The following is a 22225-nucleotide window of genomic DNA, read 5'->3' as shown; positions in this document are numbered from 1 at the left end:
TGGCTTCATTCCCAGATCTGGCAGGCCATAGATTCAGCAGTGCAGTATTATGCTCTTGCAAGTACTTCAGAAGAGTAGCTGGTCATGTTCTTTTTAAAGTAAACCACATGCTTAACATGTTGATGCAACTTATGAGGAGCGTTAGTCAAGAGTACACATTAAAGATATTAAGAACTAAAGTTGCTGGATATATCAGAATGTACTTAGTTCACAAAGTCTGCACAAACACACACAAGGAATTTGTCGTGGTTTTAGGAGCTTGCAGTATTTAAAAACAGTGGAAATATGAACGCAATAAATAAATAAAATATTGCCGCTGTTGCTTTAAATGTCCAAATCCACACTGTTTTAAATGATGATTATTATGTATTATGTTGTCAAAGTTGACAGGCACTTTTAAATACTTTTTATTGGTTAGATATTTGCAAAACCCAGTGACAAACATTAGGGGGTCTAATAATAATAATAATGATTTACGGCAAAAAAATTGAATCATGAAATATGGAGATTTGAGGTTTGAAAGCAGTGATATGTCAGTACATAATATTTAAGTGTGAGAATTCGTTGGAGTTCATTTTAAGTGATTTTGAAAACTTCGTAAAACATTTACGTAGAAAAAGATGTGAAATTTAGAAGCATTTCAAGATCTACCTGCGTCATGCGATAACATGGATCAGGAGATGCATTGTGTGTAATTTTTGTGGAGGATCTGTTGACAGAAACGCAATATAATATACATAACTACATCTTCAGATGTGTATAAAGACATTAGAAAGACCTTTACTACCTTAGAATGACCTATTTTTATCTATGTACACTGTTGGTTCCCTTACATTGAGTTTTTACGTCTTTGTAGCTGCCATAGTGCTTCGAAAGGGAAGGGTGGAGTGAGCCGTTAGTTGCAATTGGCAACCTCACCGCTAGATGCCGCCAACGTTCATACACTGGACCATCAAAGCAAAAGTGGGTTATCATAACATTTTTTCTCTCTGAAATAATGCCAAATTTATAATGGGAAGAGGGTACCGTTAAATTTAAAGGTAAATTTTTATATAAGAAAGGTCATTTAAATAAGAAAAATGCTAAAGCTTTTTTTGCTAACGCTCTCAGACATTAGGACTGTCTAGCAGCAGGCAATTTCCTAAAGGTATTGAACAGTAATATACACAGTCCCCATTACACTGCGTTACGCATTACACAGCATCTGGTAGCTATAATGAACTTTTAAAACTACCCCATTGATTTTACACCATCACGGAGTGCTTCAAATTAGATGATAAAAGGAAGCTCTATAACTCTGTTCTCCCATCTACAGGTTAAATACCCTGCTGATGTTTTACCTGCACAGCACTCTTAAAGCACCAACAGCGTTTGCTTTAAACATTAAGGACTGTAATGAAACTTTCATGAAATTACAAGATGTTGACTCTAATTAGAAAGTCTTCTCCCTCCCCGGTGGATCGTCTGATGCGAGTCCAAACTCAGTAGTACATTCTGTATATTATCGGCACCGCAGAGCAAGCAGTAGCCGGGCCATTAAGTACTTTCAGACGCCCGTAAAGTGTTGATAGATGCGTTGGAAAATCAGCAGGAGCTTATATTAAGTCCTCACAGCCCGACATCTCATTCAAGTTTGTTTGAAAGGAGTGAAACAAGCTAGTGAGTAAACAGTGCCAGACTGCCGGTGCAACACTGCAGGCTACTGAAAAGAAAATGATGGACGCACACATAGGTGATGTCATTTTTCAAGCTGGAAAAACGAATAACAACGATCCTTGTACCCACATCTATGTAGTGTCTCCAGTGTTGTTGACAGCATTTAGGGATAGATTTCTGACCGTGAGTTCAATACGGGTTCAGTGTAGTATGTGGTAATGTGTCTCCATGTGGTTGTAAGTGAATGTAACTGTGGTTGGATCATCTCACCTCTAGTATCTAACCCAAGTCTTTACTTACAGTCGAGGCCGCGTGTTGCAGACGGGAGCGCGATCCATAGAGTGCATTAGGCGGGCCGCGGGCCGGGCTCGGGTTACCTCCCGCCCCGTGGCCTGAGTGGCACTGGAACCAGGAAGATGCCGGTTGAGTGAAAGCAGATCTATAGAAATTGCTTTTGGAGGTCAAAGTCATCCCTGATGGGGAGTATAAAGTGTGGGAGCCATTATAGCCAGTTTACAAACATCTCCACAGACCAATCAATAGGACAGGCCTTCTCTGCCATGTTGGGTAATTCCTCGAACGCATTGGCTGTCTGTACCGATGGTAATTTACACCTTCATGTGGGAATTTGACGTGAGTCTCCCCACCACCCCAAATCTCCTCCCTCCCCAATGGTGTGCTCCACTTCCTCCGGCTCTGCTTGAAGTGCTCGTACAACTCATTCAATTAGGAGCCTCTTCTTTTCTCATCCTCTTTATAAGATCGATTCACTCAAGGTGCTTGACAGAAAAAAAGGCTTTGGGTATTTTGTTATGCACTAGAAGAGGAAATTAAGCAACGTGGAAATGTGTGGCCGTCTGGCGTATTGCTCTGTTTTAAAACGTGAGGGTACACAAACTGCAGGCTCATCATGTTTTCAGAACAGTTTGCTGCGCATTGGTCTCGCTTGACCGTGACTGGATAGAAATCAAAATAAACAGCTTTCTGTTACAAGAGCATTCATGCCTACAGAAAACAATGCAAACGTTGTAAAATACGGCATGTTTAAAAAAATCCCTCATGAGCTGTTTGTAGCAATGCAATGCCCGGTGTGTTATCAATGTTTCAAAAGCTATGTAACTAAAGTTAGAACCCTACGGAATCGTGGTTTTTTTCACCAATGCTCACAATTGCCTAGTGACATTATGAGGATTTAACAGGGACGCTTGGTTCATAACAAGTTGAGGTATAATGGTGTTTGTGCTTGTTGTATGTGCATGCAAGTTTGTGTGTTATTGACAGGATTACCATAAACCTCCTCGCATGAAAGATGAGATATTAAGACTGCGTTGCTGTAGACTCTTAATGGGGCAGCGTGGGAGTGTTGCTCCCCAGGCTCAGTAATCTCTCTCAATACCTATTTATTACTAAAGAAAACCCGCTGTTGCATTCATATCCGCTGCTTCCCAGAGATTGCACATATCAATCACAAGTATAACATATTACGACCCCGCGACATAATGCATCCACACTCACAGCAATGTATCCGCTGTCAGATAAAGGTTTATAAACTTTGTCTGTGTTTGTCAACTTTGACTGCGGTTGACTGGTGCAATAAGTGTGCTGCTACAAATGATCATTATTTAAGGATCTTGGTCATATTAGATCTTAAATTAAATAACACGCATGCACTCACGCACAGAGATAAGATAAAGGGAATATCTCCTGTACTATGTGTGTGTTCTGTAAAGTTAAAATATATCATTTAAAATATAATGTAAATATATGTTGAAACACCAGAGTTGAAATATATGAACTTTTAAAATAAAAATTTACCCAAAGAAAATGAAAATTCTGTGATGAATTACTCATCTTTGAGTTGTTTCAAACCTGTATGACTGTCTTTGGTTGGTCAGAGACAAAGATTTTTGGAAAAACTTAAGCAATTTAGATTTTTGGGGCACCATTGACTACCATAGTAGAAAAAAATATTGTATATTTATTTTTTGTTCTGTTAAACATGAAATAATATATTTTGAAGAATTTAGGAAAACAAGCAGGTCTGGGGAACCATTGACAACCCCAGAAATGTCAGTTGCAAACATTCTTCTAAATATCTTTCTATATGTTCAACAGAACGAATAAATGTCTACAGGTTGGGAACAAATCGAGGTCAAGTTATTCATGACAGAATTTTTGGGTGGACTATCCCTTTTAGGTTTAAGCCAAACAGTTACTATTCAAATGCTACAATAGCATTTTTTATTGGATTTTAGTGATAACATAATAAAGTATATATATATATATATATATAACATAAAATTAATAATCGTTATAGTCACATTTGTCTTATTTTATAGTTTTCTGAACTTTTATAGATATAATGTTCATTTTCTTACAGAATTTTATAAAGAAATTGTCAAAGTATATGTGGAAAAAAGAAGCAATGATATGTTTATGTGAATTATAGGTATTTAAACCTTTGCCGCATGTCTTTAATTTTCAGCTTTCTACAGATATCTTGTAGTTTAACACAGCTTCCACATGAGGTCGCTATCGTTCAGCAGATTAAAGCAACAAATCAAATTTAAACCATGTTAAAACAGACATCTCTAGTAGGACCATTTAAATCATTACTATCTTACATTCAAACTATATTTCAACTATAGTAACAAATACAGAACGGAGGTACTGGTGCCCTCCATGGAGAAAAATGTGCACACGTGACTTTAATAATGAAAATAATGTTTTTTCTTAAATCTTGCAGTGCCCGTTTTATATGTATGACTCAACTCAAAGACATCAGCCATTTTTTTCCAACAAACAAACCAGACAGGTGAGTTAGTAGATTCACTTTAGTACACACAGAATGTGTATCTCATGTTATTTCGTGTTTAATTCCTGCTATAATGAGAAGAGATGATGGTCAACACGCTGCTCCAACGGAGGCTCTAAACATTTAAGCACCACAAAACAGTATTTATTGCTTGAATTTATAAAATTTTACAGACTTTGAAAGCTGAGACTTTATTTAATACCCAAAATGTCTTCTCTGCTGTTGCACTGTACATATTGTTTTTTTTTCACTGTGTGGATACATGATCTGTGGTGTCAGAGCATCTTGGCCTTTCTGATGTGGCAACACTTATTAAGATGGGTGGAAATTATAATTTCAAATCATTTAAACCTTATGGACTGGGGATGTTAAGGACTTGGGCCTGGTTGCATAAAGCACCTTAAGTGTTATTTTACCTTAAGTCTGGCCTTTAATACACCTTAAGTTTTACTTAAGTTAGTCTCCTTTTGTCTTTGGTAAAGGGAAGTCACCACACTTAAGGGAAAACTTAAGGAGCTTTATGCAACCAGGCCCCGGACTTAAGTCCAACTTTGTCCCCTTTGGACTCGGACTTAACTGATAAGGTCTTGGGATGTGTCCGAAATCGCCCCCTATACCGTCATTCACTATTCCCTACATTAGTTCAATATTCACTTTTACTAGCGGGTGAAAAGTGCGGATACGCTGCGGGCGCCATCTTCTGCCGAGACGCGGGAATTCATTCAGCGCGTGCCGCACGATAGATGGCTAGGCTAGCAGCTAGCCGTGAGTGTACAATGGTTGTACACTCGTTATTATGATGCATCATGGGATTGATTGTGTGCACTCAATAATGTACACTGTGAGTTCGTCAATAAAGAGTGATGTCCCCTCAAACGGTGCACGTATAGTGGGCTATTTCGGACACAGCCTATGATTCTACCAAGGTGAACTCGGACAGAACACTAGTTATGACCAACAGGTGATTCCAACATGAAACATTAACATTAGATGACATCTTAAATTCAATCGAATATTGTGTTTCATGAGAATAAACCGCGGTATTCGCACACGCAATAAAGTACGTTAGCCGGTTCCTCCTTTGTGTTTACGGACATAACGTGAGGACGCAAATAGGACTGCTGCAAAATCGACGTCACGCAAATTCTATATTAGTATTATAAGCTTACTATTGTGAACCTGTGTATAATAAGGCAATTATTTTGAGCACTGATCTGTATTTTCTATAAACCTATCACAATATAAAAATATAAAAAAAGTGATTTTATTAATTAAAGTAATAACTGGATAAACGTATCGGTGACAGATAAAAGGCCCCTGTTAAGAACAGGGAGATTGAACCTATTTTCCAGAAACAGCTGTCATGTCAACACAGTCTCCACCCAAAGTCTGGTAAGTTAGGCCAATGTTTATAGTTCTGCCCAGTTTTTAAAGATACCAAATTGATCAGACCACTGCCAAGAGTCCAACAACAAACAATCCAGATATTTGGTCCAAAAATATTATATATCATAGGAATATGAATGCATATTCAAATTTGTTTTCACTTTCTGTGTTGAGTTTTAAGACACATCATTATTTTGTTTACTCGTATTATTTATTTTACAACTGTTTTTAATTGAGAACAGTTATACAGGTTTGTTTTTTATTTCCCATGCTACAAGTATCATCTTTACCTTAGCCATAGATGTAAAGACTTTGAAGCATATTACATAAAAAATGATATTTTGTAATGCAAAAGTACCTCCTATTGTTTTGTAGCCCATTCATTTTTCTGTAGTTTTTGCTTTATTAGGCTATACATTTATATATTAAAGTCAAGCATTCGTTTTCTCTGTGATGCTAAAAAGTCATCACATCCCGACTGTCTTTAACCTCCCACATGTGCACGAGCAGTTGAAACTTAGAGCTCGAGTTTCCCCCTCACAACCCACTCCACTCACACAAGAAAGCCTTTTACTTTGCCGCCTGAGATGCTCAACTATTATACCGGCTGTTTCATCTCCTCCGCTCATCACCTTACCTTTCATCTTTCGTCTGGCCACAGGGCAAACACTGGCCCTTTGTCTATGCGTTGGGGGGCTGCAGTGTAGACCCTTTACATCTGTATGTCCCTTTACAGTATCTGTCTATCTGAAAAGTGGGGGAAAGACAGGTCCTAGCATAACCTCACATAAGGATATAGTGAAACACTTGATGGGGACTTATTGATGGTTGAAAATAGTTATAATGTTGTGCAGTTGTTTCGTGCCTTCACCATGCGGTGTCTGACCATCAATATTGTGTTTAGAGCTGTACAAAATCTTGCAAAGTTTCTTGTGCAGTTTGTGTAAGTCTTAAGTCTAATGATTTGTTTTCTGTGTGAAGATTTGTGGAGGTACGCTGTGCACACAGTCTTTCCTGAGAGAGCCGTCTTTGTTTGGTTATCTCAGTCTTTCAAGAACATGGGTCACACCTCGTCCTACTCTGTTAATTTGTTTGTGTTAGCAGGGATATGCTCAGCTAATTGCGTAATAATACGGCTAATTGTGTATGTAAACTATGTCATAAGCCTGCGACTGTACTTTGGTGTGTTTAATGGGAAGAGCCTCTAATAGGGGGATTTGGAAACAGTTAGCAAACGTTACACATACCCCTAACCAAACACAACACAATGCATGCTTAACTTTGGCTACGGCTTAAGCCCAGAAACAGTGTACATCATTTCTCTGAGATATTAGGCCACGCTGAAGGATTTGTTGAAGACTTTCGAGTGTCACTAGGAAATAGTTATTCTTAATTTGAGAATAGTTTATCTTAAATTGACATTTCTGTCATTATTTATTCATCCTCATGTTCTTCCGAACACATGATTTGCTTTCTTTCTGGAGCACAAAAGCTGATTTACATGCATATATATACAGGTCTCTACTACTGTTCTAAGGTTTAGCATCACTTACTTATTAAAGGGATAGTTCGTCCAAAAAATAAAATTCTTTCATCATTTACTCATGCTTTCCTGTAGCTCAGTGGTGAGAGCATTGCGTTAACACCGCAAGGTTGTGGGTTTGATCCCAGGGGATTGCAAATACCTATGTACAAATGTATAGGATAATACATCGTAAGTCGCTTTGGATTAAAGCATCTGCTAAATGCATAAATGTAAATGCACTCACCCTCAGATTGTTTCCAACCTGTATGTCTTTGTTCTGCTAAACACAAAGAAAGATATTTGGAAGAATGTCGGTAAGGAAAACTTATCTCATCCCCCATTTGCTGCCATAGTAGGGGAAATTAATTCTATGGGAGTAAAAGGGGGATGAGATCTCAATCCAACCCGCACGTAATGTCTTGGCTGCTCAAATAAAGAGAGAGAGCGCAGACATGAGGTACCTGATGTTCTGCATGTGACAGACTGAAAGAAAGATAAGAACAAAGGGTTGTTGGCTTGTGCAGTCTGTTATCTCTGACAACAGAGCCATGATCCTTACAGTCAATATATGTGAGAGCAGGAGAATGTTGACTGCCTCGTTCATCATTCCTGCTGTGAAGCCCTTTGTTATCTGTGATACATGTCTGACATGGTGTTAAGTCTCCACACATCTGACCTGTCCACTTTAAGCGTGTTTTTGCAGCTCATGTCATGGCAGTTCCTTGGTTTGTCCTGTGTTTCAGTCTGAGGTTCTCTGCAATTTACTGTGTAATCCACTAGAGGGCGGCAGAACATTTCATAACATTTGTAGAGTCATTTGAAAAATAAAGTCATAGTTAATACAGAAATTAAATTCTTTCATCATTTATTCACCCTCATGTCATTCAAAAAGTGTATATGGCTCTTTTCAAAAGAAGGTATTTTGAGAAATGTCTCAAGGGTTTTTCATACAATGATAGTCAAAGGGATCCATTCTTCAAAACATCTTCTTTTGTGTTCTGCAGAGGAAAGTCTTACAGGATTGGAATGACACGAGAGTGAGAAAATGATAAAAAAAAGTTAATAACATTTATTTTCCTTCACTACATTTTTACTCCATCTAGGGAATCATTAAAATCCCCTCTCAAATTTTCCCTCTAAAACGTGTGAATCAACAATGGGTGCGTTAACATGCACAAAATAATTGGATTTCTATCAAAAATCAGCTTTAAAAAGAAACGTGTTTACATTTATAGTTATAAACCGGCTATGCAGAAAACCACGTTTACATGGAAGTTTGAGACTTGCCAGGTTTCTCGCGTGCAGTCTGTTTAGTAATTAAAAATGCAGCGGGAAAATGGTCAGAAGCTTTATCTTTATATCTCTTCTCATGGCTGCAGTACCTGCATATGCAACAATTTTTCATTTTGACATTCCTACATCAACTGCATGATTGGAGAGCGGACTTTAATGCGTTATTTTACTATTTCTTCCATTTGGGACTTTTACTATTGCGCTTTCAGACATGCACAAATAAACAAAACTGAGAGAAAATAGTGAAGGCGTTTACATGCAGCACAAATTGGAGTAATGGGCAAAAAATACCTCTGCCGAATTTGCTTACGCCATTTATGAGCGTTTTCCCATAAAAGTTACCCGTTTAACACGTTTACATGACCTTACTTGTTTTCAGCTTATTAAGCACAACCGGAGTAAGACTGTGCATGTAAACCCACTCGGTGTTTTGTGTGTGTGTGTGTGTTCGGCATATTTTTAAATATGCTATTTAGAGCCTATAGAGCAACAGTGGTGGGCTGTAATATCATTATGCTTCTTTTTATCCTCGTTACTTCTCTCCTTTTCATTCTATCATCCTCTATCCATATTTATATAGAGTATGTTGGCCTGAGGCGGCCGTGACTCACCTGTGCAAACAGAAGGTTGGAAAGACTGGTTTTAAATCCGCCAAATCCACTGTATACTCTTAAGTGACTGCCACCTTTCTTTTTTCTCGTAAATATTCACGAGTGTAAGGATCTGTCTCTGCATTTCACAATGGTCAACTAATCCTTTCTTTTAATTGCAGTTACAAGTGATGTCTCTCTCAACTCAAGAAGTTTTATAAGCATGAAGACGGCAAGAAAAAATAACAGGCTGTGGTATCTCTGTCATACAGTATGTCACAGTTGACTTTAGGAACGCGGTTCTCTTGCACGTTATGTGCTTCACAGCACTCTTTACTGTGAATGTAAACATCCCAAGAGATGGATGTTTACCTTATCACGCTTCCCGTTAAGTCTCCAGTGTAAATATTGAAGTCGTTCTGAATATGAAATTGCTTGTGAGTTTCTTCATCTACCAGGATGTTAGTTTTTCTCATGGCAAAGGAGTAATTGTTTGTCTCTCTTACATTTCTCAGTAGAGTAATGTTGGGAACCACCACAAGTTGTTCCCTTTGGAAGATTTGTTTTATCTAATGCTGAAAATAAGGCAAATCTCACAGTATTTGTTAATTGCTATTTGCATATTTTCGTGTGCATGTCACAGGCAGGCCGAGGGTAATGCATTTGACTGTATATTTTAATATATAAGTCACATCTCACACTTAACAGGGGTTACGCGGCAACCTTGTTAAACCGAGAAAATCTATCCTTACAAGTGCTCTTTAAAGGCCTTCCGTCAAAGAAGAGGAGCGGATTGTAGCTTGTCCCTCCCCCAGCCTTCCTGTGTGTATGGAGGGTTTTGATGTGGTGTGGCACAATGGCCGATTTAGAGATTTCCTGTTTGAGAGTGTCATATGATTTGTCCTCAGGCAATGATGTTTAAGAAACCTTTGTTGCAGAAAAGGACCAGTGGAAACTATACTTCCCAAAAGGTCCTTTATGTCACCTGTTGAATGCCGGGATTGCACGGTATTGTGCCGTGATTTACACAGGTAACGTCGGCTCCAGTGACCTCGGCTTGACATGCGCAGAGTTAACAGCGCATTTGATATGGCTGCCTTTGCTTTTGCCAGATCTTTCTGTCGGGAGAGCGGGCATTGTAGCGGACAATGCCTTTGTTTGCTGGCACAAAGAAAAGGTTTCAAGCATCTGTTCATGTTTCCACTGCGATTAAAGTACATGAATGTATATTTTCATGAGACCCAACAAAATGTCTGCCATCCAGCTAAGCACTGGATAAAAGAACATATCTCTGAGGCCATATAAACATTGACAAAAAATGTGATGACACGTGACCGTCATTCAGGTGTGCTTTCTGGATGAGCAGGTGTGAGATGGGTATATGCTCCCTTGGCTACATATTATATTCTGGAGCTCAGGCATTTTGTTTACTTCCTCCACGTCAACTCCAGCCATCCCGCATGAGAACGCGAGATATGGAGACAGGTAAATAGGGCTGACAGGCAGAATGTAGTTCATGGCAGAGCCAGAAAGAACGGCACTCCGCTTGGTTGTGCATGCCTCGACCTGAAAATACTTTCCCTGGGCCACATGTTAGAGACCTAAGCGTACGTGTGTGTGAAGTGTGTGCGTGGAGTGAGGGGGGATCAGGTTGGGGGGCCAGAAATTGTGTGTGAACAAGAGAGAGAAAGAGATTATGACAAAAGAGGGAACTCGCTTATTGAGAGAAGATCAAACGGCTCTCTTGGGGCTCTCCTTCTTGTGGGACAGGTTTTGCTCATCTGCCAGGTTCATTCAGGACAACCTTATCCATAACCACATACACATATGCGTCATTGTTTCTTCATTGTATCCCATCTATACTTCTATCATGACATCTGTACAAACAGACGAAGATTAAAATGTGGTTTGTTGTTTATATGGTCAGTTTACAATGTCCAGTCTATGAGAACCAAGATTTGTGCTGTTGCATTCACAGATAATGTTTTGAGGTTGAATAACTGTCTAGGCTTCTTAGGATAGTTTACTAAAAAACGCATTCTTGTGCTCGACAAATCCATTTTTGTGGTATCGTATTTGTTACACAAAAGGAGATGTGATGCACAATTTCTACACTGTTATTTTCCATAGGAGTACACTCTTAAAAAATTTGCAGGGCCAATAATCGTTATCGTCGATAAAAGCTATTTTTCACACTATTGGGTGATAAAACAGAATTAATAACATTGAGAAAGTTAAGAATCAATCTTTGGAATCTGCATTGGCAGATATCACTCTAAGTCATCTGTATCAGTGAAGAAATTTAGTATCGGTGCAACTCTACATAGAAAAAAGAAATTTGGGTTCCCAAAAAAACCTTTACTCAGAGGTTCTTACAAGAACCGTTTTTTTCACTTTTTATCACCGTAAGAACCTGTTTTTCACTACAAAGAATCTTTTTGTGAATCCGAAAGGTTCTTCTGATGTTAAAGGTTTTCTATTATACATTTCAGACAACAAAATGCTTCTTCTGTGGCATCATGAAGCACCTTTTTAATGGTGCAGATGACAACGGATGACTTCTAAGCTCAAAAGAAGCTCTTTTTTTACACTGAAGCTGATAATACCAATTTTTCCGAAGACACACAATAACCTTTAGGGATTGGGCCAAATCATACGAAAAATAGGTTTCAAATGACAAACTTTGCATGTTATTTATATCTGCGTACAATAATATCTTCAGGTCAAGGTTACATGTCGTTGACGTGGAGGATCTGTCATTGTGTGGTCGAGGCTCGATGCCTTTCAACCCTCTTAGATTAGTCTTTCCTCGGTGCACAAAGCCCACAAAGCCTCTTGCTCTTCAGAGACAAGCCAGTGGATTCGACTTGGTAATCTGAACCCGCTATGTCTGCGAATATGTTTCAGTCAAAACCCATGATCATGCCTTACGGCACTGACAGATTTCATTGAACCGGACATCTGAGTGCTCATTTTCCGCTCTGGTCCTGTGATGGAGAGTGTTTAGACGTTCCACACGTCTTTGTGCCCTGTAGCCTCACACAAAACAATGAGAGCTGTACGCTAAACAGTCAAAATGTACCAAACAGCTGGTGTGGAGTTGCTTTTTGTTGCGAGGGAACTGTCAAAAAGGAGCTAACCTGCGAGAAAAGTACGAGGGAACCAAGTTATGCACTTTCGGCATGTAGACACCTGTATGGGAAATATGCTAAATCATGTTTTTAGGGGATCCCTCTGAGGAGATACTGAATGCTAGTGGAAATGCTCTTTCTGTCCTAATTCTCTTGTGGACATACGAGTTTTCTCTGGATAAATGTAAATGAGATTGTGCCTAAAGATTGAAACTAGATGGATTGCCAGAACAATGCGTGAGACATCCTCAACTGCTTGAATGTTTTAAGACCGAGCAGGGATTAAGCTCATTGTATAACAATGTTATGTAACAAGGCTTGTCAAAACCAATTAAGCATTCTTTGAGAAACGTTTTAAGATGTTATCATACCTGTTATGCGTAAGGGTTATTTTGCCTACACATGTGTTGTGTACATAAGCGATAAGCTGTAGTTGTCCACTTTGTCATTTCATGTTTAGGTGATGGGATACACACATAACAGAAAATATTTGGAAATTTATAATGTCTGCAGATTGTGTCTTTTTTTGGGGGAAGCAGTTAATAGTTTATTTTTGTTTGTTTGTTCTGTGTAATTCTGGAGAACATAGGAAGTCTGGTTATGTTATAGTTTAATATACTGTAGTTTCTGGATGCGCTTGTGAAACTACAAACCCCACCCAGGTTACAAAGTGCACGAAATATAATTAGATAATGTTACTAAAATGCTCTTTTGTCACACACTCAATTTGTAAATATGCAAAAAATATAGGACACTATTAAGTTGTGTCCCAAATGACATACTATATACATACTATGTACTTAACCATGTAGTGTACTACGAATTTAGGAAGGGTAGCATCATCCCAAATGGAATACTAAACGCTTGTATTCTAAACGGAAGAATATCAGTTTCCAAGACGAGCGCAAATAACGTCAAACGAAAACAAATTGTGTAGTGTATTTTTCATCTGTCTTGCCCAGCATTACTTTAGTCATCTTCAGATTGAAGCGTTATCACTTCCACTACTATTTCTGTTGGGTGCGTGAAGTGTCCACGGTTCCACTTCATAGTTTCAGTTTCAAAAGTGCATCATCCGAGAACTTTTTGTTAAATGTTAAATAAGTATGTGAAAATAGAGCAATAAGAACATTTAAGTGTATAAAAGTGCACTTTTTACACCTGGGCAAGCTAGAGTTGGGGGACTTCCATTTATATTGCCCGGACCTTCCTAACTTTATGTGGGACATTTTTGATCTAAATTTCCTGTAATTTCACTTGTAGAAATGTGTTCTGTTATACCTCATCTAACTATAGCGTGGAATGCAAGATTCACTTTTAATTACATAATTGACATTGTTAATGGAGAACTTATAAAATCTTCCAAGTTTGTGCCACAGAAGTGAAGGTGAAGCTTAGGTTGGCCTGCTGACAGAAGGATGGCTCAGGGAAAGCACTTGAAGGCAATTATCAGTAAGATGATGTAGTCAGGCTGAATACAAGAGAGGCACCTGTCCCATCAGTGAAGGCGTCAAACATACAGACAGACAGATCACTGCTCCTCAGGCACACACAGACACATACCTGGCTCTCGTCCAGATTGTCTCTCTTTCTTTATCTTCTTTCCTATCCAACTTTATGCCAATCTAACGATCAAACAAAATTCACATTTCTTTATCACAGGGAGATTACATTTTTTAAGCATATGATGTCATGTACCTGTATGTAGAGTGTGAAGTGCATATACATTTATTTACTTTAGATGACAGATCTTAATCAAAGCTTGTTACTCCTTATGAGGGCTTAAATTCCTTTTTCAAAGGCTGTCAGGTGTGATCGGTCAGTTCGTTTAAGCTTAAGGGCTTTGCATACTTTTGAAATATTAAGTGTTATTCGTATCCCCCATAGGGGGGCCCTAACGCATACAGTATACACGATCAGGATAAGCGCTATGCCTCTTATGAAATGCTGGTGGACCTTGCTTTGTATTAAACAGTAAATGCATTACGTGTATGGGTGTTACAGGACTTCAAAGCAAAGATACACCTCTTCAAAAGCATTTGACAATAACTTAATTAACGAAGAAATTCCGTGTTGAATGCTATTTTTCAAGTGCTTTTTTTAGCAGTCGCCGCACCTTGAGAACAGGTGTGTTCTTTTAACCACCAACAAATATAGTACTGTTATGGTACAATTATGCCTTATTCACTCCTTCTGCCAATAACGTCTTGTTAAAGATTGAAGAATAAGAACTTTAAAGAGCGCATATCTCTATTTAAAGCTTTAGTGTTTGTCACCGTGTAGGAAAAACGTGCATGATGTGAGTGACATCGTTGGTTAAAGTGCTATGATCTTTATCTGGGTCAGTGCCCACTCTCACACAATTTCAAGTTCACCTCAGCTAACTTACAAATCCGTGAAGTTTCAAGTATGTCCAGTTGGAAAACAACTGCTAGAAGCCCGTAGCCGCTCTATCATGGAGAAGTAGTTCACTAAACTTCACTGTATTTTCCCTGACTGATGCTGCGTGAAACGTCTGGATGTGTTAACAGATTTATCTGTTGGCCAAACTCAGGTCAACAACATGCCTTATTGTTGAGACATGCTACATACGTAGATTACGCTGACAGTCACTTTTGTAACTTGAAATGACCTGTTGTTGATTCCTGTTCTCTAATTCCTGAAGTAAAACATGGATTAAAGGTTGATTTGATGTTATTTAACATCTTTAGAAGGACAATGTTTATGATCATGCATTTTACATATTGTTTCAATGCACAAGAGTTGAAGACTATTTCCTGCTTATCTAGTGTAAGAGAAATAGCAAATGTTATGCATGACTTCCTATTACATCCTGAAACTTGATCAAAAACTGTATTTACTTTTGAGACAGTTTTTGCAGATTGCAACTTTCCTGTTTATTTTTTATCATCATACGTTAAAAATGTTAAAAGGAATGTTTACATTGTGTATAATACGTTTCCATACCAAAATACAAACATTATTTTCTCACCATTAAAAGTCTTTTTAGATGCACTGCTAAGACCACTGGAGGGTGCTGTGCTTCTCATGGAAACCCAATAATATATGACAGAATTATTAAAGTTTACCCAAAAATGTAAATTCTGTCAGCATTTCCTCACCCTCTTGTCAATTTAAACCTGCATGACCATCTTTTTTTTCTACAGAACACAAAACATATATTTTGAAAAGAATGTTGGTAACCGAAAAATGGCGGCGTAATATCCAATATATCCAACCAAAATGTATTTTTCCAAAATATCTTCTTTTGTTTTTTACAGATGAAAAAACTGACAAGAGGGTTTAATAAATGATGACAGAATTTTCATTTTTGGGTGAACTATCCCTTGTAATGTTATATTTTGGTTTTCTGCCACTTTACTCTTACCGCTCTTCTCAGACTCACTTTTGTCTGTGGCCAATTTAACAAGCTTTAAAAAAAACAAGAAATTGATTTGTTTTTCAAAACCAAGTATAAAGAATGAACCAAAATCCCAATCTTGCATGCTGTAACAATCAGAAATTAAGTGAAGCTATCGTATGTCAGATCATTGTCGTCAACTTGTTCAAACACAAGACGTTTCGTTTCGCGCAGTCTGTGACAATTTTGATAGTACTCCCTTGGGCCGCCAAGTCACGTCTACCACCTCGACTGCCCTCCTTATCAAGCACTCACTTATTAGTTCATGAACTGTAATGATCGCGGAGCCACGGCTGTTGCTCTGCGCAAGAGGGGAGATTGCAGAGGGCTTTTAACAACTAACGGCATAGATGCGTATCACAATCCAGCACAAACAAACTATTTATCAGATTCAAAGAACTTGCACAGAACATAAAGTCCATTTGATGTTTGGAGTCTTAATACACAATGGAGGAACTTCATTTGGTGCCAAGCCCCAGCCACAGCAAGCAAAACCGCCCAAACCTCCCATTGTAAACGTGTGACTGTGAGACAAATGCCTTGCGTTGTGGTGGTGCCACTCTTCCAATAACATCTTAATAGAAAATCTCAAGTGGAAATTGTCGTTCCATCTCAAGCCTTTGATGTTGCGCAGAAGCAAATCTGAATTTCCTCTTTTCAATTTGGAAGCTGCTGGTTGTCAACAATCCCCCGGGACTTTGATACGTGCCGTGGCCCATGCCGGAGATGAGCTGGAGAGGAGCCACATACCTCCGTGCCCCCTGGGTCTGGACCAAAACTCCTCATATTTACACATTCAGTTAATAAATAATCATTTATTAAACCTATTCGTTTGTTGAGTCGTTGGGCTTCTTAGATTCTATTTTTGTAAAGGCATTTTTGAAGAATCCTTCAGGTGACTCACGGTTTTAATGCCCTTGTTTCACCCATTGAATTGATTGATTATATAACTGTCAATAGGAAGGTACAGGACGTACAATGTATTGTGATGTTTACTCTGTCACATAGAAATGCAGACGTGGTGCATATTTCATTACAGAAAAGCGAATGGTATACCCATAGCACCTAAAGGGATTGTATAACCCAAAATGACCACCACCATCTTTTGGTCCCCATCCATTTGTATGAAATCATTTTGCTTAAGATGTCATTTTGAGAATTTTCATTTGTGGGAAAATTGAATATGGCTGTTAGTTCCTTGACACATATTAGCATTACTTTGGAGACTCTTCCAGTTGTATTTGAAGGAAGTAAGAAGCTTAATAACGTCCTCGTTACTGTATTTCTTTCCTTTTTCATTTTCCAAAATGCATTGTATGGGAAGGAAATGCAGCTCACAGCCATGCAAAAAAATCTCTCTAAGTCTCTATAGACTGCCGGTTTATTCAGTAAATCTTCCCACAGTAACAAAATTGTAGTCCGTTTCGTTTAACTTGTTTTGTCTTGCCAATAATATTGCCTGGGTATGTTTCTGTGATGGGGGAAAACATGACAAGTATACACCCACTTAGATTAAATTTCTGTTTACCTCCTTTCATTTTGATTGGCGCAATAATCAGTACATTTCAGATTACAGTTGCAAGGCAAAATGACATGCATAGATCACTTCGCGAAACGTAAAGACTGGTCTACTTAAGTAGCACTACTTTATTTTTACAATTATATTTAGACTCTAAAAACTGCTGGGTCACTATTGGACTGAACACGTGCTGGGTTGGTTTGACCCAAGTGCTAGGTTTTACCATTTAACTGAGTTTGTTCATTTGACCCAGCCAGTGGCTGAAACTAACACTCTTGCTGGGTTAAGTGTTACTCGTGTGCTGGGTTATTTCATTTGACCCATTCCATTTGATTAATAGAACCTATTTTTGTTTTCTAGGTTTTTGTACATTTTTTTAATGCAATGTTTTGAATTGTGCTAACGCATAAAAGTTTTGAATACAAATGTTTTAACCCCATCATACTATTTTTATTTATATTTTAACACAATTTTTTTATTTAAAATTTTTATTTATCAAAATGTTAAGAAAATATTTATTAAGAACAAGGAGTCCTGCAACAAAACTTCATAGTAAACAAAATTACGAAATTATTACTGATTAAATGTCAGCTGAAAAAACTGTTGTGCTAAAAAATGTAAGAGATGATGACTCGTGTCCTTCAATCTTATAAACAGCATTTTATGGTTTTTGTTTAGCTAGTGTCTAATTACATAACTATATTTTTTTATTTAACTTATTTTAATACTAATTTGTATTAATCTTTTACTTTTACGAAAATAACATTGTACGAAATGCTAGCATAATCAATCAGTTAGAAAGAAAATAACACTGTTTAAAAATGTAATACGATCATCGTTTTCATGTTCGATTGTAGCTGAACCCATCCGAGAACTAGGGTACTTGTGCCCATTCCAAGTATCCAGGAAATTGTTTACTTTATATAATTAATAATACTGTTTATAAATAATATTTTATATTTCTGAAGTAGTAATGCAAAACAACATGATGACATAACATTATAAGAAATAGCTTACCTGGTTTTATGTCACCCTGTACAAATTGAAGTTTCCCTTCTCGCAGAGCACACTTATGAATCCTCTCACTTATTGTGCCCCAATTTTCAAACAGGTTTCTCTCTGCAGCAGTATAAAGCTATTTGAAATCCTATAAAATATGATACATGTAACTAATACAGTTCAAATAAAAAAAATTGGCTAGTGTCTAATAATATAACTATATTTTTTTATTTAACTTATTTAAATACTTATTTGTATTAATCTTTTACTTTATAATACTTGTATTAAACAAACACATTTTTTTGTATATTCATTTTATGAAATAAACAATTTGTTGAATGGGTCCTGCAGTTCAGTTCCATTTAAACAAACCGTATGGTAAACTAGATGTGGACCGTGGTATCTGTGTTTTAATACAATAAATTGGAGAGACAAGTTTAGCAAAGTACTGGTTCTTCTCGGTTTCTTTTGCTTGTTATCAGACATAATCTACAGGCCCTTTATTGTTTGTGAATGTGTACTGGAAGTTCAGTTGGGGTCTCAAAAGTGCACATGCGCAGTAACGTTTGTTTAAATTGTTAAGATGAAAGTGATTCAGTTATAAATGTTCAGTTGGGTGTATCTTGGTCAAAGTTTTTGCAGTGTTAAAAACTTAAACAGGGAGTTCTTTTGGAATAGCAATGTTTGTGTCTTCTGAAGTGGTCTATTCATGTATAGTAATTGTGTACTTTTACCACATAAGCACAGTAACTACAATGAGGATGTCTGTAGCAAGAGTGGCCGCAATCTGTTTTATTGTATTTTTTATTTTTTATAACAGTGATAATTTTAGTAAGATTCTAGGTCATATGTATTCGTTTGTTTTGAAATTATGTCTACATTTGTTTGATGCAGGCTTCAATAGAAAAACAAGCTTTTCTGCACTACTAACATCAAGTGAACTATGCAAAGACAATAATACTATAGTCAAATGAAGGAAACTGCTTGTGTTCTTAATGCATGTTTGCTGTTAAAATTGAGTAACAAGCAAACAATTCTGTTAGATTTTCTGTGGTATTATAATAATATCTCGTAAACAGATTTAAATGTTGACCCAAGTCAATCATACCCGACGCATAGGGAAGTTGACTGACGGATCTGCTACCAAATGAATAAGTGTTGGATCTCTTCATGTCATTTGCATTGAAAGTTGGTCTTGCAGACAGCAGGAATGATGGAGATGACTCTCAGACAGATCGTATCAGGTTTGAACAGCTGCTTCTCTCTGTTTGTAAAGAAAGACCTACAGAGATTTTTCTTCTATATCTGACACGTCTGACATGTGTCATTAGTTCTGAAAAGTTATGAGCGTCTGTCTTTCTTAAGCCTCACGATGGTGTTTTCCATTTGCCCTGAGAAATTTCAGTCCGTCAGCCATGTGCAGATGACAGGGTTCGATACTCAAGTTGTGAAATGACTCAACTTTAAAATTCCACCCATTTTTCTCTCTTGCTCTTGTTGAGGTTCCCACGACATGAATCATAGCACTAAAGGATTTGAATATGCGGCAACATAGTGTACATCATCTGCTGTGTTCTTGTAGTAAAGTTCCTTTATGTTTATCTCTATTTCCATAAGACAAGACTATGAAAATGAATTTCACCAATTTTACTCTGAGTATGATCCAGGTTTGTCTGAAAAAACAGAATATGTTTTTGTGACGAGCAGAGCTGGATGAGGGCCGTGAGGGAACGGCGTGAGGCCGGTGACGCTCGTTATTACTCGAGTCAGCTGCGCGTTGCACCGGTCTCGCATCTCCGACAGAGGTGCTCGAAAGCATAAAAGGAGCGTCAGCAGTGTATGACAAGAGAGAACCAGTCCTGGATTTATGTTATGTTTTATTATGTTTGTGTGGCTGGCAGTCGACCATGACCGTTTATTTTAATAAAAGTGGTTTAATGTTCGCCGGTTCACGCCTCCTTCCTATTCTTGGAACTTTTTTAGTTTTGTTGTACCAGATGTACGTGTTGCTCTTTAATGTAGCCAAAGAAACTTGAACCAGCATAATTTTAGTGTAAACACCACTAGTTTTATAAATACTGCAAACTGTTTAATCGTAAATGACAGATTTTTCTAATGTAACAGTAACAGGGGCCAGACAGGCCCACATTCAAGCTCTCTCTAATTGGCTTTAATAGGCACTGGGGCATGAGGTGCTTCCTCTGTGTCCGCTAGGGGAACCAGTCTACTTCCGTGAGCCGCGTCTCCATCAGTTAATGGTCAGATCCTTAACTACTCTACGCAGTCCTACGCAGTCTTGCAGCAGGGGGCCTGTTAGTGGTCATGGCCTGAACCGCCGCGTCCCTCGTCGGTGCTTTCGTGGCTCCATTCCGGGGGACAGAAACACTGGGGTTTTCCCCTTCACCCTGCTCCCCTCTTTCCCATGTCCAGGACTGTTTGATGTGAATAGGCAGAGTGTGAAAGGTGGGAAAGTAGGAAGGTAGGCAGGCAATTGCCAAAATGCCACAAATTGTCCGGAAAGAAAGAAATCCCCAAACTTGACTGTGTTCCCATATGCTATGATGTGAAGTGTGGCAGGGCCCTGCTAAATGGTATGTCATACTGCTTTGCACACTATTTTAGTCTCTTTTCGATTCAACGTGATCATGGGTTTCTAACATCACACGTTTATTATTTAGTTTTTCTCCTAACTTTGTCTCACAGTTGTACCTTTCCGAACTGGGAGAGGCTGTTATATTGTCCAGCCATGAAAGATTCCAGAACCCTCCTTTTCCTCTTTGCTGAAGACCTTTAGACTCCATTAAACCATCAACCGTTCTCAGCCTCTCCTCTGCTTGCCCTTGTGTCCCTGGCTTCCTGTCTCATTGCATGCGCAGCTAATAATCAGAGCACAGTGTAAGTCTCCATGCTAAATAAGCCCCGTTCCAACAGTGTGACATCAAAAAGATGTTTGCATTGGGTCCGGTTCAAAAAAAACGTTTGAACCAGTCTGTGAACATGTGTTATTCAACTTGCTAACTTATCTGCATTTCTAATAACACATTGCAATTGCATAAGTGAAACTATTTTGTTGTAGTGTATTTTTTTGTAGATTGTAGATGATCTACAAACTACAAAACATTGGCTCAAATTGGCTGGCAACCAAAATGTTGCCTCGTGAAACATAAACAGTAATTTTGCAGTACAAATTTCCTGGCTCAAAATGAGGCGGAGGTGGTGCCATACTGATCTTGTACTGTCCACACACACATAGGCTACTGTACCTTTAAGCGTACCTTCTCATTCACATCTTGCATTCTCCGTAGTTTATTTTAAAGATTCAATGATCTCGCTAGTGACTGAAAAGTTCAATAGTGTAAATGAATCAATTCAAATGAGTCACTCGTGTGCGAGTCGTTCTGAACGCAATGTTTGTTCATACTGGCGAACTCGCAGTGTACAGTGTATACTGTTTCAACGATCCAACTGCACAGCTAAAGACATTAAAATGATGTACATCATGTTAATTAAAGAAATTAAACTTACTTGGATGCAAAATAAACAGCCGTGAAACACAGCTAGTTATTGTTCTGCAACTCTTTTTAGCAATTCAGTGTGCTGATAACGAAACTGTACATCCACGGTGGTGTAACGCCACAACTGTAGTTACAAATGACAGTCTGTTAAATGCACGCAGCATTTCTTGTGAAGACACCCGACATTATTTTGGCGAGAGACTGACATTTGACGAGACGACCGCCTCCAATTTCTCTATGCAGGGAAAAACCCAGAAATTTCTTATTAAAGTTGCAAAGTAGTATATGTATTTAATATAACTGTATTTTTGTATTATATACTGTATATATGTGTATTATATATATATACAGTATATAATACAAAAATATATATAT

General features: G+C 38.1%; 1 protein-coding gene across 3 annotated transcripts in view; it reads left to right on the top strand.

Annotated features, from left to right (window-relative positions):
• The first annotated feature begins 4286 nt into the window (after nucleotides 1-4286).
• Nucleotides 4287-22225, top strand: part of slc6a9 (solute carrier family 6 member 9) — a 95984-nt gene continuing 78045 nt past the window's right edge. Inside the window, exons 1-3 of one of the 3 annotated variants that reach the window (XM_056742665.1) lie at nucleotides 4287-4323; nucleotides 4403-4471; nucleotides 5778-5863. The gene's annotated coding sequence lies outside the window, so the exon portion shown is untranslated. Of the gene's footprint in view, nucleotides 4324-4402; nucleotides 4472-5358; nucleotides 5433-5731; nucleotides 5864-22225 lie in introns of those variants that run through there. The other 2 variants (XM_056742668.1, XM_056742666.1) reach the window with 2 other exon arrangements.

Source organism: Triplophysa dalaica, chromosome 3 (genome assembly GCF_015846415.1).
Source record: "Triplophysa dalaica isolate WHDGS20190420 chromosome 3, ASM1584641v1, whole genome shotgun sequence".
Lineage (NCBI taxonomy): Eukaryota > Metazoa > Chordata > Actinopteri > Cypriniformes > Nemacheilidae > Triplophysa > Triplophysa dalaica.
The sequence above is the reverse complement of the archived record's forward strand: the minus strand, read 5'-3'. Positions and strand labels throughout refer to the sequence as shown.